The following is a 24,416-nucleotide window of genomic DNA, read 5'->3' on the forward strand; positions in this document are numbered from 1 at the left end:
AAAAATATAAAATTCTTTCATATTTGGCTAATCTCTTTCTTATAAGAAAGGTTTTTTATTTCTATAGATTCAAGATCCCTCTTCTCATATCATAAATCAATAACATCCACAAAGTGTTGTTTAGGAAGAGATTTTTCTCTTAATAGGTTATATGTTTTCTGAATTAGTTTTTAATATGTAGGTGTTAAATATTGTCATAACTTAATTATGCTATTAGTTTAGTTAGTATTTCTTTGGTGTTAGCCTTGTTAGCTGTACAATTAGTTGGTTAGTTTTTTGTTAGAGTAGTTATCCTGACTAGGTAGTCAGTTATTCTCATGGTGCAAGCTATAGACAGCTGGCTTTCACTTTCTTAGTTATATATATACATTACTCATACATGAATGAAATCAGTTCTCATTTTAATCTCTCAAAATATCTTCTCTCTAGATCTCAGACTACTCTAGTAATGGAGTTCGTGATCTGCTTCCATTGAAGCTCCTTTAATTCTGACATGGTATTAGAGCAGGGAACTCGATCCTTTTCTCCCGTCCTCACTGTATCATGATTTTACTTCTCCATCTCATTCGTAATTTTTCTTCCTTTGTAATTAGCGAGATTAGAATTTTTTGTACTTACTTCTTAGAATTTGTTTGCATGACCTCTATTTCTGCATTTTCCTTTAGTTACTGCAATTTTTCTCCTTATCCTTTTTATTAAATTCATCTTTTTCTATTCACTTTTGTGCTTGATTTCATTAATTTCTCAATTTCACAATCATATCTTGTAGTGTCTTTGAATTTCAATATATTTTATTTTTTCTTGTGTTTTAAGTCATGGCAACCACCTCAGAGCAACCTACCCAACCAGCCTAGGGAAACATCAGTACTACTGATCCTTTGTAAATGCATCTTGCTAAAAATGTTGGATTGGCCTGGCTCCCTAATATTTTTGATAACACTTGTTATCGAATATGGAGGCGAGGTATGCTTCATGTACTTTTTATCAAGAACGTGATAGATTTTTCCAATGAAAAGTCAGCATAGCAAGCCAAGAACTCTTCAACAATTAGTCAATGGGAGTAGTAACACCCCGATTTGCTGAACCGGGAATGCTACATAGTGCTTATGACCCTGAAGGACCATAAGCTAACGCATGACTGATATCTATACCTGTATATTGTATAAAATATTGAATAATATGGAAACATACATTGAAAGGCCATAAGGTTCAATACTAAACATAACATGGATGAGATAACATCTGTGGGGTAATAAAATACCCAAAACAAATTTGTAAACACTGAAGTCTGGAACATAATAGTCTGCATCTAGTTTGAAAGCCTCTACTGTCTGAATAATCTAAATAGAGAGCTGCTGGGACATGTCCCCAAATAACTCCAACTAATAACTAATCAATGAAATAGTGGGGAAATAATCATGTCCTCGAATGATGAGGACTCACTTCTATTCTGATTGCTGAGACTGGAATCTACTGCTGATCTGGAACTTGTGTCTCCGCACTTATGGTGTAACATAAAAAGAAAACACCATAGCGCAAATACGACAGTACAATGGAATTTACTGAGTATACATGTGAGGTAGGCTAATGCAAGGGTTAACATGCATGAATAATTCTAGTTGACTGTCTAACATGAATGCGAGAATGCATACATAAATAGGTAATTGTAACTGACACTGTGTGTAATACCCCGAGATTCTAACGAATAGTGCAACCACGACTTAGGCTCATAAGAAATAAATTATAATGTTTTGGCTGTTTTCTGGTCAAGGGTGTGTATTAAGGCCTTAAAGATGTCATAACAATTGTGCGAATCAAAACATTCCTTACCTATTGAATTCTTGAGAAGGATTTTGGCATAGTCAAATTCAAATGAGCATATCTCTTGTTATACTATGAATTAGTGAGGTCATGACCTATAAAAAGATAGATAATTGAATTATCTTTCCAATATTCATGATAAGCTGTCACGAGCGTGACGACCTATCACTAATGTTGTCAGCCCTGGGCAGATTTTTGACCTTTGTGATGATATTTTGTGATAAGACATCACGCCCGTGATGCCTTATCACCAATGTCGTTAACCTTAGGTAGAAAATCATAATTCTACCCTTTTGTGACAACATTTCATGATGACGTATCACCGGCTTGACGGCTTGTCGCGGATGTCGTTAGCTAATTTTTTTCCAGCAACTAAGGGATGTTTTTTCAAGTGTATTTTGGTCCTTTTCATCCTTTTTAAACCTGTATATATATATATATATATATCCTAGTAGAGGAGAAAACCCTCATTCTCTCTCATTCTCATCCAAGAAAAAAAATCTAGAAACTAGGGTTTTCTTTAAAAATCTTAAATCAAATTTTCTCCAAGAAATTCAAGAATCTTCCAAAGATTTCACCAAGTTGTTCAAGAATCAAATTCTCCAAGTCAAAGGCATCAAGAAACTTAGCTCAAAAGTGTGAAGAAGAGTTTCCAATCAAGCTTGTTCATCTTAAAATTATAATCCAAGGTATGTGGAGTTTTGAACAAGAGCAATTCTTTCATTCTTGTGCCCAAAGCTTTGATTTTTATTATGGGTTTATATGATATTGCAAGTGGGTTTATACCCAAATTACTTCATCATGAGATTATGATAATATAAATTGTTCAAGCTTTGTTATACATGATTATTTTACAATTTGCAAGTTATGACTTTGATATTTAATATTTTGAATTTCATGTTTCTACCATGAGTTGGTATTTCAAGTGCTTTCAACATATGTGTCAAGCTTTAAACTTCCTTATGATAAATTGGATTATTGAGTATATTGATTCATGAGAATTGAGTTGCTACAATGAGTCTTGATATTTCCTCAAAGTTTTTTATGTTGCCATGACTTAATGAATTGATACATATTGATATTGAGAAAGATTGATTTGAATTAAGTTGAGTTAGGAATCCACAAATTGATTATGATTTGCTAAATGAGAAAGAGATTTGATTAGGTCTTCATGATAGACCCTTGTGATGTTTGTGGTGGATTTTCTACCGTGTTCTAAGCTTGTGTCTGGGAGTAGTATTTAGCACCGAGTGGGAGATGTGGTATTTCCCCCGAAACTACGTGCCGTCGTAGAATTGATATTGATAATTGTGGGCCAGAGGCCGAGTATGAGATTGTGATCAATAAATTTAGGTTGTACTCCTTGGCAAGAGTACGACTCTCCTGCCAATGTGGGGTTCTCTCCTTAGGAGGGTAAAACGTTGGACTCCATGTAGCTCACATGGTTTATGTCGGTTATAAGAACCTCCCATGTCCATAAGAGTTGAGTTTCTTGAATTGCAAAGTCACTCCGAGTCTTGAGTTGAAGAGTTGAGTTGTTTATGATGATTTATGAGTTTTTTCTCATATGATTTATTTACGATGAGATCATGAAAAGTACGTTTCAATCTAACTCAAGCCAAGTGAGCCACCATTGTACATATGCATGTTTTCTTGAAATTGATGATAATATTTATATTTTTTCATGCACCCCCACATACTCAGTATATTCCAAAGTGCTGACCCACATATTTTCCTATTGGCTATATTTTCTTGTAATGTAGGTTTAGGTACTCAGCTCCAGCCGAGTTAGTGATATTCAGGTGCCTCTCTTCATCTTCTTAGTGGTGAGTCCTCATGGTTCGAGGTCTGTGTCTATATTTTGTGATACCACTTTATTGTTATGGCTTTCAGTACTATTTGAGTCAGTTGGGGGTTTGTCCCAATGTCTCCTTGATTTTGATGTATAGAGGCTTTGTCAGACTAAAGGGTTGCTATGTACAGAATTTTAGTATTTTGATTGTATAGGCTAGTTCCTCATCTTATTCCAGTATGTTCATGGTATGTCATTCTCTCTTATTTTAGCGTGACTATTGTCAAAGTGAGCTCTAGAAGTGACGACAGGCTTAGAGGGTTAGCTTGAGGCCGCGTGTGGCCTTAAGCACCGTGTGACATCTTGAGATGAGATCTTGGGGCTTTACAAGCTTGGTATCAGAGCCTAAGTTTTAAAGAGTCCTAGGGAGTCTGACAAGCCACGTTACATAGAGTCTTGATCATCAATGTGTAGCGTGCCACATCTATGAGCAAGTGACTACGGGACATCTTTGGAAAATTCATTTCTTTCATTCTAAAGTTTATAGTGCCTACAACTGTCTCTTTATTTATGATTAACCCGTACTCTCTTATAACAGAAAATGCCTCCTCGTTGAGCTCATAGAAACAACGAGCAACCTCAACCCATTGATCCCCTAAACGAGCATGTGTCACATGCAGAATTCTGGGTAGCTTTTCAGGCGCTAGCCCAGGTAGCTACCTCCAATACTCAAGCTAATACCAAGGCTACTGTTCTGCCTCTGCAAGAGAATAATTTTTCTACAGCTCGGGGTCGTGACTTTCTGCGGATGAATCCACCTGATTTCTATGGGTCGAAGGTAGGTGAAGACCCACAGATGTACTTAGATAAAGTGAGAAATATTACTAAGATTATAAATATGGCTGAGGAAGAGAGTGTTGAATTGGCTGCCTTTCGAGTGAAAGATGTTGCATATGATTGGGTGGAAATGTGGAGGGAAAGTAGAGGTGAGGATGCCGCTCCCATGACTTGGCAATTATTCTAGGATACGTTCTTGGATAGATTCTTTCCTCTTAAGATGAAGGAAGCAAAGATAGAGGAATTCATGAATTTGAGACAAGGCTCCATGACTGTTAAGAAGTATTGCCTTAGATTCAATCAGTTGTCCAAATATGCTCCTAGTATGATGGCTGACTTTAGGACCATCATGAGTAAGTTCGTGATCGGTGTGTCAAGTTACGTTGTGAAAGAGTGTAGATCTGCTATGCTTAATAGATAGATTGACCTTTCTCGGTTGATGGCACATGCCCAACAGATTGAAGCCGGTAAGGCGAAAGAGAGGGAGAGAGTAAGATGGAATAAAAGAGCTAGATCAGAGAAGCAGGGATTCGGTTAGTCCAAATTTTATGGAGGGGACCGCCCTTAATTCCAGAGACGTCCATTTATGCCCGCACCTTTCTTAGTTAGTGCTCCTGCACCTAGAAGCAGGCAGGAGAAGGGGAACATGCCTATCCCGTCCAGGTCTTACGAAAGTGTAATTAACAGACCTCAACCTCTTTCGTGTGCCAAGTATGGTAGAGATTATTTAGGTGAGTGTTTTGTTGATCAGATGGGTTGCTTTGGTTGTGGCAAGTTAGTCCACTGACTTAGAGATTGTCTATATGATAGATAGGGGAGTCGAGATGCTTTTCCCCAGAGTCAGGCTACCAGTGCCCCCACTCCTGTAGTTCTCCCAGTTCCTCCTTAGGGCACCTCTTCTAGTACTACTGGCGGTTCGTGCCAGAATCTCTTCTATGCTACACCACCTCGCCAAGAGTAGGAGGATTCTCCAGATGTTGTCACTGGTATGCTTCGTGTCTTTTATTTCAATGTGTATGTATTGATGGACCCCGGTTTGAGTTTTTCTTATGTGACACCTCTAGTTGCTGTAAATTTTGAGATGGGCCCTAAATGGATTCCTGAGCCTATTCTGGTTTCTACCCCGGTAAGAGAATCTATTATTGCTAAGCGAGTGTATAAGAAGTGTCTTGTTACTGTCCTTTATTGGGTCATATATGCTGGTTTGATTGAGCTAGATATGGTTGATTTTGACGTCATTCTGGGTATAGATTGGCTTCACTCGTTCTAGCATCTATAGATTGTCGTACTCGAGTGGTCAAGTTTCAGTTTACTAACAAGCCCATTTTTGAGTGGTCCGGGAGTTCTGTAACTCCAAAGAGCCATTTCATATCCTACCTCAAAGCTAGGAAGTTGATTTCCAAGGGTTGTATCTATCATCTAGTTCGATTTAAAGACTTAAAGTCTGAGACTTCGACTATTCAGTCAGTTAGCATTATTAATGAGTTTCTCGATGTTTTCCCAGAAGACCTCCCAGGGGTCCCACCTGATAGAGAAATAGAATTTTGGATTTATCTCTTTCCCGACACTCAGCCTATTTCCATCCTTCCATACCATATGGTCCCACAGAACTTAAAGAGTTAAAGGAGCAGCTCAAAGATCTCTTAGAAAAAGGATTTAGCAGACCCAGTGTTTCCTCGTGGGGTGCACCTATTCTATTTATGTGAAAGAAAGATGGTATATTATGTATGTGTATTGACTACCATCAACTCAACAAGGTTACTATCAAGAACAAGTACCCTCTTCCTAGAATCGATGATTTATTTGATCAACTATAGGGTGCAAGTTATTCTCAAAGATAGACCTTAGATCCATCTATCATCAGCTTAAAGTGAGAGAGTGTGATTTCCAAGAACAGCCTTCTAAACCTGATATGGTCATTTTGAGTTTCTTTTCATGTCCTTTGGGTTAACCAATGCTCCAGCGGCCTTCATGGATCTTATGAACTGAGTATTCAAGCAATATCTCGATATATTTGTCATTATATTCATAGACGATATTCTAGTGTATTCCCAAAGAGAGGATGATCATGCCGACCACCTTAGAATTGTCTTGCAAACTATTAGAGATCATCAATTATTCGCTAAATTTAGCAAGTGTGAATTTTGTTTAAGGCCAGTTGCTTTTTTGGGTCACATTGTTTTCGCCGAAGGCATTAGAGTCGATCCCCAAAAGATAGAAGTTGTAAAGAATTGACCTAGACCTACCTCCCCATTTGACATTAGGAGTTTCTTGGGTCTAGCTGGTTACTACCGTAGTTTTGTTGAGGGATTCTGTTCTATCGCATCTCCCATGACCCGGTTGACCCAAAATAAAGTTAAGTTCCAGTGGACAGATGCCTGTGAGAAGAGTTTTCAGCAGTTGAAGACTCAATTCACTTCAGCCCCAATGTTAGCTTTACCCGATGGTACTGATGGTCTTGTGGTGTACTGTGATGCTTCTAGAGTTGGTTTGGTTTGTGTGTTGATGCAGAAGGGTAAATTTATAGCTTATGCCTCTAGACAGTTAAAGCCTCATGAGAAAAATTACCCAACCCATGATTTTGAATTAGCAGTTGTAGTTTTTGCTTTGAAAATCTGGAGACATTATTTGTATGGTGTTTATGTTGATATATTTACCGATCACAAAAGCCTGTAGTATGTGTTTACTTAGAAGGATTTGAATCTTAGACAAAGGATATGGTTAGAGTTGCTAAAAGACTATGATACAAGTATGATGTATCACCCGGGCAAGGCCAATGTTGTGGCAGATGCTCTTAGCAGGTTGTCTATAGGTAGTGTAGCTCATGTAGATAATGATAATAAAGAATTGGCTCATGATGTGCATTGTTTGGCTAGGTTGGGTGTTAGATTTCTTGATTCCGCTGAAGGGAGTATGTTAGTTCAAATTAGTTCCAAGTCCTCTTTGGTCTCAGAGGTAAAGGAGAAGTAGGATAGGGATCCTAGTTTAGTCAGGCTGAAAGAGTCAGTTAAGGACCAGAAGGTAGAGGTTTTCTCCCAAGGGGAAGATGGTGTGTTGAGATTTTAGGGTAGATTGTGTGTTTCGATGTTGATGAGCTAAGGCAGAGAATTATGGATGAAGCACATAGTGCACGATATTCCATTTATCCCGGTGCTACCAAGATGTATCGCGATTTGCGGGAAATCTATTGGTGGAACAATATGAAGAGAGACATAGCAGGTTTTGTGTCAAAGTGTTCTACTTGTCAACAAGTTAAGGTAGAGCACCAAAGGCCCAGTGGTGTACTGCAAGAGTTTAGCATTCCTACTTGGAAGTGGGAAGAAGTAAATATGGATTTCGTAATTGGTTTGCCTCCTTCTCGTCATCATCATGATTTAATTTGGGTTGTTGTAGACTGGTTGACTAAATCAACTCATTTTTTGCCAGTGCATTCGTCTTATACAGCTAAGGATTATGCTAGATTGTATATCCATGAGTTAGTCAGATTTTATGGAGTTCCTTTGGCTATCATCTCTGATAAGGGTACTCAGTGTACTTCCTAGTTTTGGAGGGCTTTTCAGAAGGGTCTTGGTACCCAAGTTTATCTAAGTTCTGCTTTCCATCCGCAGACCGATGGTCAGGCTGAGAGAACTATTCATACCTTGGAGGACATGTTGAGGGCATGTGTGCTTGATTTCAAAGGTAGTTGGGATGAGCACTTGCCATTGATCAAATTTACGTATAATAATAGTTTCCATGCTAGTATTTAGATGGCCGAGTTCGAAGCATTGTATGGGAGAAGATGTACATCGCCCATAGGTTGGTTTGAAGTAGGAAAAGCAGCTATGATTGGTCCTGATGCTGTGTTCGAGGCTATGGAAAAAGTTGAGTTGATTTGAGAAAGATTAAAAACCGCTCAAAGTCATCAGAAGTCGTATGCGGATCTGAGAAGAAAAGATCTTGAGTTTAATGTTAATGATTTAGTGTACTTAAAGGTTTCACCCATGAAAGGGGTGAAGAGATTTGGGAAGAAGGAAAAGCTTAGTCCCCGTTATATTGGTCCATACAAGGTTCTGAGCCGTGTTGGGAAAGTAGCTTATGAGGTGGAGTTACCCGCGGAGTTGTCTAGCGTTCATCCGGTATTTCATGTTTCTATGCTTAAGAAGTGTATTTGTGATTCTATCGTAGTTGATTATTCTGAAAGCTTAGATATTCAGGATAGCCTTTCATTCGAGGAGATTCCGATTGAGATTTTGGACTTTTAGATCCGTACGCTAAGGAACAAATATGTTTCTTTGGTTAAAGTGCTTTGGTGAAATCAATCTGTTGAGAGTGATACTTGGGATGCCAAAGTTGATATACAAGCCAAGTACCCTCACCTCTTTTCTGTAAGTTCAGAGCGAGCAGAAGGTACCATCTTTCTTAATTCTGCCCTCGTCTTATTAAAGATTCAGTGGTGTGTCTACTTTTATCACGAATTCATATATTTTGTATAATATTCAAAGGTATAGGGTGAAGTAGGTCTTTTGAGTGAGTCGTTCCAGCTATACTTATACGTCCTTATTTTTCTCTTGTTCTTGGCCTATCTGGCAACATTCGAGGATGAATGTTTCCAAGGGGGAGATATTGTAATACCCCAATATTCTAACCAATAGTGCAATCATGACTTAAGCTCATGAGAAATAAATTAGAGTGATTTGTTTTTTTTTGGGTCAAGGTTGATGTGTATTAAGACCTTAAAGATTTCCTAATGATTGGACGAATTAAAACATTCCTTACCGATTGAATTCTTGAGAAGGATTTTGGAATAGTCAACTTCAAATGAGAATATCTCTCGTTATAATACGAATTATTGATCTCATGACCTACCAAAATATATATAATTGAATTATCTTTCCAATGATACCAATTACACTCAAATACGGTATCAGAGCAAAGACTTATGCCCACTTTACTCCAGCATATCAGGCTGGGAAACTGAGTGATGACATTCGTGATAAGCTGTCACAAGCGTGATGACCTATCACCAATGTCGTCATCCCTGGGAAAATTTCTGACCCTTGTGACAACATTTTATGATAAGCCATCACGTCCTTGACGCCTTATCACCAATGTCGTCAACCTTAGGCAGAAAATCATAATTCCACCCATTTGTGATGATATTTCGTGACGACGTATCACCGGCTTGATGGCTTGTCACGGATGTCTTCGGCTAATTTTTTTCCAGCAACTACAGAATATTTTTGCAAGGGTTTTTTGTTCTTTTCCACCCCTTTTACCTCTATATATATCCTAGTAGAGGAGAAAACTCTCATTCTCTCTCAATCTCTTCCAAGAAAAAAAAATCTAAAAACTAGGCTTTTCTTCCAAAATCCTAAATCAAATCTTCTCCAAGAAATTCAAGAATCTTCCAAAGATTTCACCAAGTTGTTCAAGAATCAAATTCTCCAAGTAAAAGGCATCAAGAAACTTAGCTCAAAAGTGTGAAGAAGAGTTTCCAATCAAGCTTGTTTATCTTAAAATCATAATCCAAGGTATGAGTGGTTTTGAACAAGAGCAATTCTTTCGTTCTTGTGCCCAAAGCTTTGATTTTTATTATGGATTTATATGATTTTGCAAGTGGGTTTATACCCAAATTACTTCATCATGAGATTATGAGAATATAAATTGTTCAAGCTTTGTTATACATGATTATTTTACAATTTGCAAGTTATGACTTGATATTTAATATTTTGAATTTCATGTTTCTACCATGAGTTGGTATTTCAAGTGCTTTCAACATATGTGTCAAGCTTTAAGCTTCCTTATGACAAATTGGATTATTGAGTATATTGATTCATAAGAATTGAGTTCTTACAACGAGTCTTGATATTTCCTCAAAGTTTTTGATGTTTCCATGACTTAATGAATTTATACATATTGATATCGAGAAAGATTGATTTGAATTGAGTCGAGTTAGGAATCCACAAATTGATTATGATTTGATAAATGAGAAAGAGATTTGATTTGATCTTCATGATAGACCCTTGTGATGTTTGTGGTGGATTTTCTAACGCATTCTGAGCTTGTGTCTGGGAGTAGTATTTAGCACCAAGTGCGAAATGTGGTATTTCCTCCGAAACTACGTGCCACCATAGAATTGATATTGATAATTGTGGCCCATAGGATGAGTATAAGATTGTGATCAATAAATTTAGGTTGTACTCCCTGGCAAGAGTATGACGCTCCTTCCAATGTGGGATTCTCTCCTTCGGAGGGCAAAACGTTGGACTCCATGTAGCTCACATGGTTTATGTCGGTTATAAGAACCTCCCATGTCCATAAGAGTCGAGTTTCTTGAATTACAGAGTCACTCCAAGTCTCGAGTCGAAGAGTTGAGTTGTTTATGATGATTTATGAGGTATTTATCATATGATTTATTTATGATGAGATCATGAAAAATAGATTTCAATCTAACTCAAGCCAAGTGAGCCACCATTGTACATATGCATATTTTCATTAGATTGATGATGATATTTACATTCTTATATGCACCCCCATATACTCAGTACATTCCAAAGTACTGACCCACATATTTTCCTATGGGCTACATTTTCTCGTAATGTAGGTTCAGGTACTCAGCCGCAGTCGCGTTAGCAATATTTGGGTGCCTCTTTTCATCTTCTCAGTGGGAAGTCCTCATGGTTTGAGGACCATGTCTATATTTTTGTGATACCAGTTTTTTGTTATGGCTTTCAGTACTGTTTGAGTCAGTTGGGGATTTGTCCCAATGTCTCCTTGATTTTGATGTATAAAGGCTTTGTCAGACTAAAAGGTTGGTATGTACAGAATTTCAGTATTTTGATTGTATAGGCTAGTTCCTTATCTTATTCCAATATGGTTATGTATGTCATTCTCTCTTATTTTAGCATGACTACTGTCAAAGTGAGCTCTAGAAGTGATGACAGGCTTAGAGGGTCAGCTTGAGGCAGCGTGTGGCCTTAAGCACCGTGTGACATCTCAGGATGGGATCTTGGGGCATTACACTGTGATATCGTGATTAATGAATCTGAATATTGATGACATGACATACTAATAATTGATATAACTAATAACATAAATAGCTGTATATAAATGTAACTGATAACATGGGTGACTGTATCTGACAGTCCTGAATCTGATCGAACTATCTAAGTTCCTTACTATATCTGAGTCGATTGTATCTGACAGTCTTGAATTTGAAGAACTATCTAAGTTCTTTTACTGAGACTGGTACTGAAACTATGGGAGGTAGTATTTAACCGACATGCCCCTGATATGAAATCATGGCTGAGTTATGGTCCAATCTGTTACACCAATTGGAAGAGTGTCAATTCTAAGCCACTAGTAAGGACAAGCTATGGGCAACCCATATCAAATAGTGTCCTGAAAAGAGAACGGTGGGGCCCTTATCTGACAGTGCTTATTCTCCTTATCAACCCTTATCGGACAATGTTGATGTCTCAACCTATGCTGGATAAATAGTTCTGGAATGCAAGGATAATTTCTAAGGGTCATACCCTCATCTAATAGTGTGTGTCCCCATCCTTGGGTTCACTCGGTGCTAATTCCTACTCCCATCTGTATAGACACTGACCATGATTTACTGAACTGAACATGAGCTGAGTTACTAAGTTTTGTTAACCGACGAAATACTACTGATATCTAACAACTGACTGAGTCATGAGATCATGGAGATTTTTCCTGAGTCATAAGATTATCTATAGTCTAAGGATTCATAGCTTGACTGAGAGTATCGTGAAAGCATGACATGGCTCTAGGTACACAACTAATATTTTGGGTACAAGTACCCCTAGGACTCGCTGGAAGGAAACTGACAAAGCATGACTTACTTGAATACATAATAATCATCATAATACATTTACTGAAGCATTTCATTAAACATGTGATAGGCATAGGCTTGTACCTACATGGGGATTTCATGATATCATGCTAATTAGACACTTTTCCTTCATCTAGGCATTCAACCAAACACATAGTAGGCATAGAATGTGTAAACAACATTAGACAACAATTAAGTGTCGTGATTCAATTCCAATTTAATCATTCAAGGGTATAGTCCTAGGGTGTCATGAATCTATACCGATACAAATCAACCCATATGGAATTTAACACTCATTCATGGAATAAAATTTAATTACTCATTATCAACATGAACAAAAGAAGCCCAATCATGAAATTTATAAGAAAATCCATAACTTAAATTTATAAAAGGGATTCTTGGGCTTTATGGACGAAAGTAGACCGTGAATGAACACTATGCATACCTTAGTTCATGATTTCGTAAAGATTGATGGTGAAACCTTCTTGAATTTGAATCTCCAATAGAAACCCTAACTTGTTCTTGAGAGAAACTTGAGAGAAAATAATATATTTTGGGTGAAGAATAGCTAAATCACGTGTTATTGGGTTAAAATAGGGGTAGTAAATTGACCCTTTTAACCGTGGACACGTCATTTAATTTTAGTAAAATTTTCCCGAACTGGGCCCCTGGCGTGATGCGGCGTTATTGCGCCGTGTCACTAGAAATTGGAAATTGAGAAATTGAGGGATGGCATGACGCGGAGCCATCGTATTACCCCTTCTTTTGCGACACCTGAAACTTTGGCACAACGAGGGGGAAATCACGCTGAGACACTGAAAAAAGGACAATTCTTAATTTCAGTGCTGGCGCTATATGCCATAATCGTGGAAACCTACTGGAGATTGCAATATGCCATTTCCTCTTGTGGCGTGGCGTGCCACTGACTAATATGACACTGTTTTACGATGGGAACTTGAAATAATCATAACTTCTTACCCGATTACCAAATTTAAGCGAATCATATATCGATGGAAGGCTTATTGAATTTTCCACATGAAAAAAGTGAAAATCTTCAAAACTCCTCATGAAATAATTATCATTCACTTTAGAAGCTAGTACTAGGCATTCTTGGGATGAAATTTGCTAGAAATCTTTGGGGTATTACAATATCTCCTCCTTAAGAACATTCGTCTTTGAATGAGATTAACTGAGAGGGGAAACAATAAGCTAAACATGAACTGAGCATGAATAGATGGAACATGATCTCATGGCTAACAAGCTAAACTTAACATTCTGAACATGCATATCTGATGCATGTGTAACTGATTCATGAATGCATGGCTGAATGTACCAAGGAACTAAATTTCTCACAATGAGAATGCATTTCTGGTGCATAATTATATAACTGAGCTGATACATAAATGCATGACTAAATATGTAATGGTACTTGATACCAAGTTTATACTGGGAACATGAACATGAAACTGAATACCAAGTTCGTGATGAACACTGATCATGAAACTGAGTAAGCTTAAGAAGAACTATTACCTTGAGTTTGATCTGAGTTGGTAGAGAAGAGGTGAGGATACTTGGTATGTATTTATACTTCTGCTTCCCAAGTAGCTCCCTCGACGGACTGATTTCTCCAAATAACTTTAACTAGAGGGGCTTCTTTGTTCCTCAATCTATGAGTCTGATAGTCTAAGATTTTGACTGGAATCTCTCCATAAGAGAGACTGTTTTGAACATCAATGCTCTGAATAGGGACTATGACTGGTGGGTTACCTATACGCTTCTTGAGCAAAGCGACAAGGAAGACTGGATGAACTGAGGCTAGATTTGAAGGGAATTCGAGCTCATAAGCTACCTTGCCGAAATGATTGAGAATCTTGAAGGAACCGATATATTAGGAACTGAGCTTTCCCTTATTGCCAAATCTCTTTACTCCCTTCATGGGAGAGATCTTAGATAGACATGATCACCAACCTCAAACTCGAGATCTTTTCTATGAATATCTGCATAAGACTTCTGTTGGCTCTGAGCAGCTCAGAGTCTTTCTCTGATTAACTAAACTTTTTCAAAGGCATCGAATACTAAGTTAGCACCTATAACTAAGGCCTCACTAACTTCTAACCAACCAATTGGATATCTATATCTCCTACCATAGAGAGCTTCAAATGGAGCCATCTGAATACTGGAATGATAGTTGTTGTTGTATGCAAACTCAATCAAAGACAAGTGGTCAGCCCAACTTTCCTTGAAATCAGTTGCACGCACCCTTAGCATATCTTCTAAAGTCTGAATGGTTCTTTCTGCTTAACCATCTATCAGAGGATGAAAGGTTGTACTGAGATGAACTTAGTTACCGAGACCCTTTTGGAATGCTTTCCAGAAATGAGAGGTGAACTGGGTACCTCTGTCTGGGATAATGGATAATGAAACTCCATGCAATATGATCAACTCTTTGATATAGAGTTTGGCGTAATCCTCAACTGAAAAAGAGGTATGAACTGAAAGGAAATGAGCTGATTTGGACATTCTGTCTACAATGACTCAGATTGAATCATGCTGATAATGAGTTTGAGGCAAACCCATCACGAAGCCCATGTTCACAACTTCCCACTTCCAAGTAGGAATACTGAACACCTGGATGGACCCACTAGGCTTCTGATGCTCTATCTTAACTTGCTGACATATAGAGCACTTAGCCACAAACTCTAAAATATCTCTTTTCATCCCACTCCACCAATAGATTTCCCACAAGTTGTGGTACATCTTTGTGGACCCTGGATGAATAGAGTAGAATGCACCATGTACTTCTGTAAGAATTCACTACCTTAAGTCGTCTACACCTGGAATACAGAGACAACCCTGACAACACAAAACACCATTCCTCTTTGGGCGGAAACCTCTACTTTTTGATCCTGAACTGACTCTTTCAACTTGACAAGGTTGGGATCTCTATCTTACTTTTCTTTTACCTTGGAAACTAGAGATGGTTCTGAACTACTCTGAACACATACACCACCCTCTAAACAATCAACTAAGTGAACGCCCAGTCTAGCAAGCTAATGGACTTCTTGAACTAACTTCTTCTTACTATCCTTCACATCAGAAACACTACCCATGGATATCCTACTGAGAGCGTCGGCTACTACGCTGGCTTTTCCCAGATAATAGAGGACACTCATATCGTAGTCTTTCAAGAGCTCTAACTACCTTCTCTAAAGAAGATTGAGATATTTTTGAGAAAAGACATACTGAAGACTTTTGTGATCTATGAAGACATCTACATGAACTCCATAAAGATAATGCCTCCAAATATTTAAGGCAAAGACTATGACTGCTAACTCAAGATCATGAGTAGGATAATTCCTCTTATGGGGTTTAAGCTATCTGGAGGCATAGGATATGACCTTACCGTGCTGCATGAGGACACAACCCAAACCTACTCTGGATGCATTACAATACACCACGAACCCATATGGAAGAGCTAAGACTGAGGCAGAGGTAAGTCGAGTCTTCAACTCCTGAAAACTCTTCTCGCAAGGGCCTGACCACTGAAAATTGACTTTCTTTTAAGTCAATCTGGATATAGGGGATGCAATAGATGAAAATCCTTCAATGAACTATCTGTAACAGCTAGCTAAACTAAAGAAACTCCTGATATCTGATGGAGAGATAGGTCTTGGCCAGTTTCTTACTGCTTTGGTCTTTTGAGGATCGACTTTAATGCCATCACCGAAAATGATGTGACCAAGGAATGCTATTGACCTTATCCAAAATTTGCACTTACTGAATTTGGAAAATAGCTGATGATCTCTGAGTGTCTGAAGTACTATTCTGAGATGGTCTGTATGATCGCGCTCAGTGTAGGAATAGAACAGAATATCATCTATGAAGACTCCGATGAACATGTCCAAGTACTTCTTGAATACGCGGTTAATTAAGTCCATGAAAACTGTTGGGGTATTGGTAAGACCAAATGATATTTTTTGGAATGTCACTTTCTCTAACTCTGAGCTGATGATAGCTGGATCTAAGGTCTATCTTAGAGAAATAGCTGGCACCCTGAAATTGGTAAAACAAGTCATCGATTATGGGAAGAGGATACTTGTTCTTGACCATGACCTTATTGAGTTGACGGTAATCAATACACATTCTATAAGAATCGTCTTTCTTGCATATGAATAAGACTGGTGCGCCTCATGGGAAAATGCTGGGTCTGATGAATCCCTTATCTAAGAGATCCTTCAACTGTTCTTTCAATTCTCTGAGTTTTGCTGGTGCCATTCTGTATGGCAGAATAGAGATAGGATGAGTATTTGGAATAAGGTCAATGCCGAAGTCTATTCCCCTTTTGGGAGGAATTCTTGGAAGATCTTCGGGAAAGATTTCTAAATATTTATTCACTAATGGGACTGATTTAGGGATGGGAGTTTCAGAACTAGTGTCCTTAACTCGAAAAAAATGATAGACACATCCTTTAGATATCATTTTCATTGCCTGAAGGTAGTAAACAAGCTAACACCTGAAAGCAGATACACTACCCTTCAACTCAAGGACGGGTTTATTTGTAAACTGAAACTGGACTATTCTATTTCTACAGTCGACTGTGGCATAGCAAGAATGAAGCCAATCCATGTGGAGAATGACATCAAAATTAGTCATCTCTAATTCGACTAAGTCTGCTGAAATAACTTTCTGAAACATCATAACTGGTTAGTTCCTGTATACCCACTCGGGTATGATAGTTTTTCCCACTCGGGTAGAGACTGAGAAGGGCTCTGCTAGAATTTTGAGACTGATTTCGAAATCAACTGCTATATAGGGAGTAAAAAAGACAAACAAGCTCCTGGATCTATCAAAGCATAAACATGCACATGAAAGATAAACAAGCTCCTGGATCTATCAAAGCATAAACATGCACATGAAAGATCTATAATGTACCAGTAACTACATCAGGAGAATTTTCCTGATCTTGTCGGGTCTGAAGAGCATATAGTTTTTTTGGGTGTTGCCCACTAGTAGCACTGATTGTGGCACCCTGCTATTTGGGTGACCAGACTGAGCTGAGGAGTGAAGATGACTCTGATAACCTGACTGAAGGTAGTCTCTGAATCTGTGGCCTGGCTTACCACAACCAAAATAGACATCGCTGCCAGCTCTACAAGAACCCTTGTGGTTCTTACCAAAAGTCTGATAAAGGGGAGAAGTTTGGGCATTGCTGACATTGTCATGAGACTTAGAGCTTGGTAATCTATGTCTAAACTTAGGAGCTAGAGCACTAGCTAAAAAATGAGCTAGAACTGATGACTTAGGACAAAACTGAGAATGGTTTCCTCCTTCTAATTTAGGATGACTAAAATTGAAGCTACCTGTCCTAGTTTTCTTATTCTGCTTCTCCATTTACTTAATGTTTTGCTCCTCTATCTACTGAGCATGGGTCATAAGTCTAGCTAAAGTTATGTCACTATTTAGCATGGCAGATCTGCACTCATTAACCATGCTATCATTTACCCCTGAAGCAAACTTACTTATCTTGACTCTACCTTCAGCAACCATATGAGGGGCATATTTGGCTAATTGAGTAAACTTTAGAGAATACTTTTTCACCGTCATATTGCCCTACCTAAGGTTGATGAATTCTAGCACCTTAGCTCTCTAAGCTCTTAGGGAAAGAATCTGTCTAAGAATGCAGTGACAAACCACTCGACTCTATAGGACCTACATCATCTGACATTTCTGACTTTTACTTTTTGAACCAAGTATGAGTCACATCCTGCAACTGGTATGCGGCTAACTCATCACTCTTAACAATAGTCACCTCCATGATATCTGTCACTTTCTAAACTTGATCAATGAATTCCTGAGGGTCTTCATCTACTTTAGACCCGTGGAAGGACGGAGAATTCATTCGGGTGAAGTCTTGAATCTAGCTGCAGCTGAGTTGGCTACTGGGTTGGTCGGAACGATAGTTGGACGCTCATTATAGGAAGCTACTGACTGAGCAAGGGTGGTAAATACGGTCCTAAACTCCGCATGAGAAACATGATCGCCCAAAGGTTCTTTGAGCTGAGGGGCTAATTGATTTCTTCTCTTAGGGGGCATATTCTGAAACAAAGAGAAGAAACAATTAGACTGAGAGATTGACTTGTGATTATTTAGGCTCTGATACCAAGTTTGTAACACCCCGATTTCCTAAACCGGGAATGCTATATGGTGCTTATGACTTCGAAGGACCACAAGCTAACCTATAACTGATATCTGTACCTATATATTGCATAAAATACTAAATAATGTAGAAACATGCATTGAAAGGCCATAAGGTTCAATACTGAACATAACATAGATGAGATAACATCTGTGGGGTAATACAATACCCAAAACTAATCTATAAACACTGAAGTTTGAAACACAATAGTCTGATTCTAGTATGAAAGCCTCTAATATCTGAATAATCTGAATAAAGAGTTGATGGGACATGTCCCCAACTAACTCCAACTAATAACTAATCAATGAAATAGTGGAGAAATAATCATGTCCTCGAAGGATGAGGACTCACTTCTAATTTGACTATTGACACTGGAATCTACTGCTTATCTGGAACTTGTGTCTATAAATCTATGGTGAAACATAAAAAGAAAGTACCATGCGCAAATGTGTCAGTACAATGGAATGCATTGAGTCTACATCTAAGGTAAGCTAATGCAAGGGTTAACATGTATAAATAATGCTAGTTGACTATCTAACATGAATGCGAGAATGCATTCATAAATACGTAACTATAACTGACACTGTGATATCATGATTACTGAATCTGAATACTGATGAAATGACGTACTAATAACTGATATAACTGATAGCATAGATAGCTATATCTGAATGTAACTGATAACATAGTTGACTATATCTGACGGTGCTAAATCTGATAAAACTATCTGAGTTTCTTACTGTATCTGAGTCGACTGTATCTAACAATCTTGAATCTAAAGAATTATCAGAGTTCTTTTACTGAGACTGGTGCTAAAACTGTGGGAGGTAGTATTTAAATGACATGTCCCTGATATGACATTATGGCTGAGTTGGGGTCCAATCTGTAACCCCAATTGGAAGGGTGTCAATTCTAAGCCACTAGTAAGGATAAGCTATGGGCAACCCATATCAAATAGTGTCCTGAAAAGAGGACGATGGGGCCCTTATCTGACAGTGCTTATTCTCCTTATCATCCCTCATCGAACAATGTTGGTGTCTCAACCTATGCTGGATAAATAGTTCTGGAATGCAATGATAATTTCTAAGGGTCACACCCTTATTTGATAGTGTGTATCCCCATCCTTGGGTTCACTCGGTGCTAATTCCTACTCCCATCTGTATAGACACTGACCATGATTTACTGAACTGAACATGAACTGAGTTACTAAGTTTTGTTAATTGACGGAATACTACTGATATCTAACAACTGACTGAGCCATGAGATCATGGAGATTTTCCTGAGTCATAAGATTATCTAAAGTCTAAGGATTCATAGCTTGACTGAGAGTAACGTGAAAGCATGACATGGCTCTAGGTACACAACTAATATTTTGGGTACAAGTACCCCTAGGACTCGATGGAAGGAAACTTACAAAGCATGACTTACTTGAATACATAATAATCATCATAATACATTTACTGAAGCATTTCATTAAACATGTGATATGCATAGGCTTGTACCTACATGGGGATTTCATGATATCATGCTAATTAGACACTTTCCCTTCATCTAGGCATTCAACCAAACACATAGTAGGCATAGAATGTGTAAACAACATCATACAATAATTAACTGTCGTGATTCAATTCCAATTTAATCATTCAAGGGTTTAGTCCTAGAGTTTCATGAATCTATATCGATACAAATCAACCCATATAAAATTTGACACTCATTCATGGAATACAATTGAATTACTTATTATCGACATGAACAAAAGCATCCCAATCATGAAATTTATAAGAAAATCCATAACTTGAATTTAGAAAAAGGATTCTTGGGCTTCATGGACAAAAGGAGTCCATGAATGAACACTATGCATACCGTAGTTCGTGATTTCGTGAAGATTGATGGTGAAACTATCTTGAATTTGAATCCCCAATAAAAACCCTAGTTTGTTCTTGAGACTAACTTAAGAGAAAATAGTATATTTTTGGTGAAGAATAGCTAAATCACATGTTATTAGGTTTATATAGGGGTAGGAAATTGACCCTTTTAACCGTGGACGCGTCATTTAATTTTAGTAAAATTTTCCAAAACTGAGCCCCTGGTTCGACGCGACGTTATCGCACCGTGTCACTTGAAATTGACAATTGGGAAACTGAGGGATGGCATGACGCAGAGCCATCGCATTGCCCCTTCTTTTGCAACCTGGAACTTTGGCACGACATGGGGGAAATCGCGCTGAGACACTAGAAAAAGGACAATTCTGAATTTGAGTGCTGGCGTAATGCGCCATAATCGCAGAAACCTACTGGAAATTGTCAAATGCCATTTCCTCTTGTGGCACGGTACCCCACTAACTAATATGGTGTTGTGTTACGATGGGAACTTAAAATAGTCATATCTTCTTACTTGATTATCGGATTTAAGCAAATCATATATCGATAGAAATCTTATTGAATTTTCCACATGAAAAAAGTGAAAATCTTGAAAATTCCTCATGGAATAATTATCATTCACTTTAGAAGCTAATACTAGGCATTTTTGTGATGAAATTTGCTAAAAATCTTTGGGGTATTACAGGAATAGTGTGATAACATGGTCACTTCATAGATTTTAAACTCCCTTTCATGTGATTTAGCAGTTAGAATTTAGTATGTGAATTATTCTATGAAACTTTGGCAAGATTTAGAGGATCGGTATGACCAAACAAATGTTAACAAGTAGTACCAATTGCAAAAAATGATCAATGATCTCACGCAGGGTATTTTGGATATCACCAACTTCTACACTAAGACGAAAAAGCTCTGGGAGAAATTCAACACTCTTAAGTCTCATACAAACTGTAGTTGTTAATGTACTTGTGGCACTAAATCCAGCCTACTTAATGCTAAGCAGGACATACGTTTGATTCAATTTCTAATGTGTCTCAATGAGGTGTATACACTTGTGCATGATAATATTTTAATGATGAGCCCTTTACAAAATCCAGCTCAATGTTTCTTAATCCTTAATCAAGAGGAAAATCAAATGGAGGCCACACCTAGGATTCATTTGGATAAATTCTCTACTGTAGAACCGTAAATTTTTTCTAGCTTAAATTCGTTCCTAGAATGTTAAGGGATGTCTTCAAAAATTATTAATATTTGTTTCATATAGAATTTTCTAGATTTCAAATTTCATTGTGTGGGAAATTGAATAAGCCTTCCACCGATACCGAATTCGCCAAAATTCGACACTCACCGAAGAAGTTAGAGCATTTCTAAATTGACAGTGTGCCAACTGGGCTATCACCACATTGTGGTGAAGGACAATTTCATAATTGTCACTTTTCATTAGACCACTAATGTTAGTGCATCACGGCGAGGTTCAAATTCCCATTTGTCAATTTTTAGTGGTCCTCCACGATATTGGCACGTTGTGGAGAGGTCTATTTTCCCAATTGTCAAAATTCAATAGCCCAAAGAGATAGTGGTGTATCGCACCGAAGGAAAAATGACATTTCTATGTGGCACCACGATAGTGGTGTATCACATTGAAGTTCCACGTCCCAATAGTCAAATACTAGTGGGACAACGCGATAGTTTCGCATCGCAGAGACCCCTAATTTCCCATTCATCAGTTTTTAGTGAAGCATCATGATAGTGGTACATCACGGTGGACCATTAAATCAGGAAACATTTATGATTTTTTTCAATTTCTTTTAGAAGTTAAAAAGGGAATTTAGGACTTTTTCCAGCCCCCAATTCCGTCCAAACACAAGATTTAAGGCTATTACAAGCATCTTATGATATATTTCTCAAAATTTCTCTCAACTAAAACCCTAAGCTTCAATAGTCAACCTCAAGAATCACAAGATTCCACAATCCTTTTTCCAAATTAATTCAAGATTCAAGATTCCCAACACAAGAATTCTAAGAACCATCATTCAAGAGTACAAATAGAGTCTCCAAAGCAAACTTGTTCATCTATTTCATCATCCAAGGTATTTGGGGTTTGAACAAGGACAAATCTTTCATTCTTGTGCCCAAAAACTTGAATCTTATTAAAAATTACATGATTTGCAAGTTGGGGTTTATACCCAAAGTATCTTGTTTTAAGTTTATGAAGTTAAAAGTGATTTAAGTCTTGAATTGCATGTTTATCCCAACTATTTATGCTTGAATTGAGGATTTATATTATGAATTGCACATCCCTATTGTGAATTGATATTTTCAAGTGTTTCCAAGATAATTGTTGAGAAGTAAGCTTCATTAATAAATTGTGGTCATTTAAGTACATATGCTTTAAACCCAAGTATGAATTTTGATATTTCATGGAGAGTATATTATTAGCATGCTTTAACAAGCAAGAATTCTCATTTTAAAGAAAGATCGATCTTCCAATCCTAAGCTAAGGTAGGAATCCACATTATTTATGACTTAAAGCAAAGAGAAGTATAATCAGTTTTCATTACAAATCCTTGTGCTATTTTAAGGTGGATTTCCTAAAAGTTCTGAGCAACAAGTATGAGTGTAGTATTTAGCATTGAGTTGGGTATGATTCCAAGGACTCATGCCCTAGAACTACATGCCATCATTGGTTTATTATTTGCCCATAGCGGGATAAGATAGTGATCACTTAAGTTAAGATTCTATTCCGATGGTAAGGGTAGAACAACTCTCCCTAACGTGGGCAAGACATTGGACTCTATGTCAGCTCACATGGTTTATGTTGGTTAGAAGAAACTCCCTGATTCCCAAAGTCCCTAAGTCCCAAAATTTCCAAAAATTTCAAAAGTTCTTAAAGTTTATATGTCCTAAAAGAAAAGAATAACATAAAAGCTTTTAGAAAACTAAGTGTAGAGGCTCACGAGTTTTTACTCAGATTAAGTTCTACAGAAAGCTATAAATTTCAGATTTTAGATTTTGATGTAAGCTCTCACTACACTTAGACAGTATGACTTAAAAAGAATGTTTAATTTCAACTTTTAGAACTAAACATATGGCTCGCTATATTTTATAAAGTTTGAATTGCTATCTATGATTTCATATTTTAGTATTTTAGACATTCCAACTTATGTGAGTCATTCACATTTAGCATGTATCATTTTTCATTTATAAAGTATGATGATGTTTTACTTATGCATTACACCCCTATATACTCAAAGTACTGATCCACATATACATTTATGTGCTGCATTATCTTATAATGTAAGTTCAGGTGCTCAGTATCAGCAACATGAGTAGTTCAAGTATCTCTATCTACGCTTCCATAGTTGGTGAGTCCTCATGATTCGAGGCCTATTTTTTAGATTTCTAGCTTTCATAGTATTTCAGTTGTTGTTTTTAGTTTAGTTCGAGTCAGTTGGGGATCTGTCCCAATGGCTCTCTAGTTAGAGGCTTGTCAGACTATTAGTTGATTTACAGACTTTTAGTATTTGTTATTCAGACAGTGTTTACAGTTTATTCAGTTTAGTTTTTGTATCATACAACATTATTTCTTAACTAGATCATCTCAAAGTATGGTTCAGACTTAGTAACAAGCTCAAAGGGTTAGCTTGGGGCTACTCGTAGCCTTGAGCACCGAGTGATGTTTTGGGATCAGATTTCAGGGCATTACAAACTTAGTATCAGATACTAAGGTTTAAAGTGTCCTCAGAATCAGAAAAGCCACGTTATGTGGAGTCTTGATCATGTTTGTAAAGCGTGCCACATCTATGTGCAAGAGGCTATGGAGAGTTTTAGAAAAACCCTCTCTTTCTTTCATAATCCATTATACTTACAGCTATCTCTATCTACTATTAACTCGTGCTCTTTTATGAAAAAATATGCCTCTTCACAGAGCTAATGCCTGTAGGAATGATAACTAGCTATCCCAACCAGTTGATCTCCTAAATGAGAATGTGTCGTATACCAAATATTGGACTGCCTTTTAGGTGGTAGCCCAAGCTGTGACAGCTAATATTC

The 24,416-nt window shown here is 37.6% G+C and overlaps 1 pseudogene; it reads right to left on the minus strand.

The window, feature by feature from the left end:
- LOC107855622 overlaps window positions 1–24,416 on the minus strand; it is a 38,308-nt pseudogene that overhangs the window by 2,423 nt on the left and 11,469 nt on the right.

This window comes from Capsicum annuum, chromosome 6, assembly GCF_002878395.1.
Source record: "Capsicum annuum cultivar UCD-10X-F1 chromosome 6, UCD10Xv1.1, whole genome shotgun sequence".
Lineage (NCBI taxonomy): Eukaryota > Viridiplantae > Streptophyta > Magnoliopsida > Solanales > Solanaceae > Capsicum > Capsicum annuum.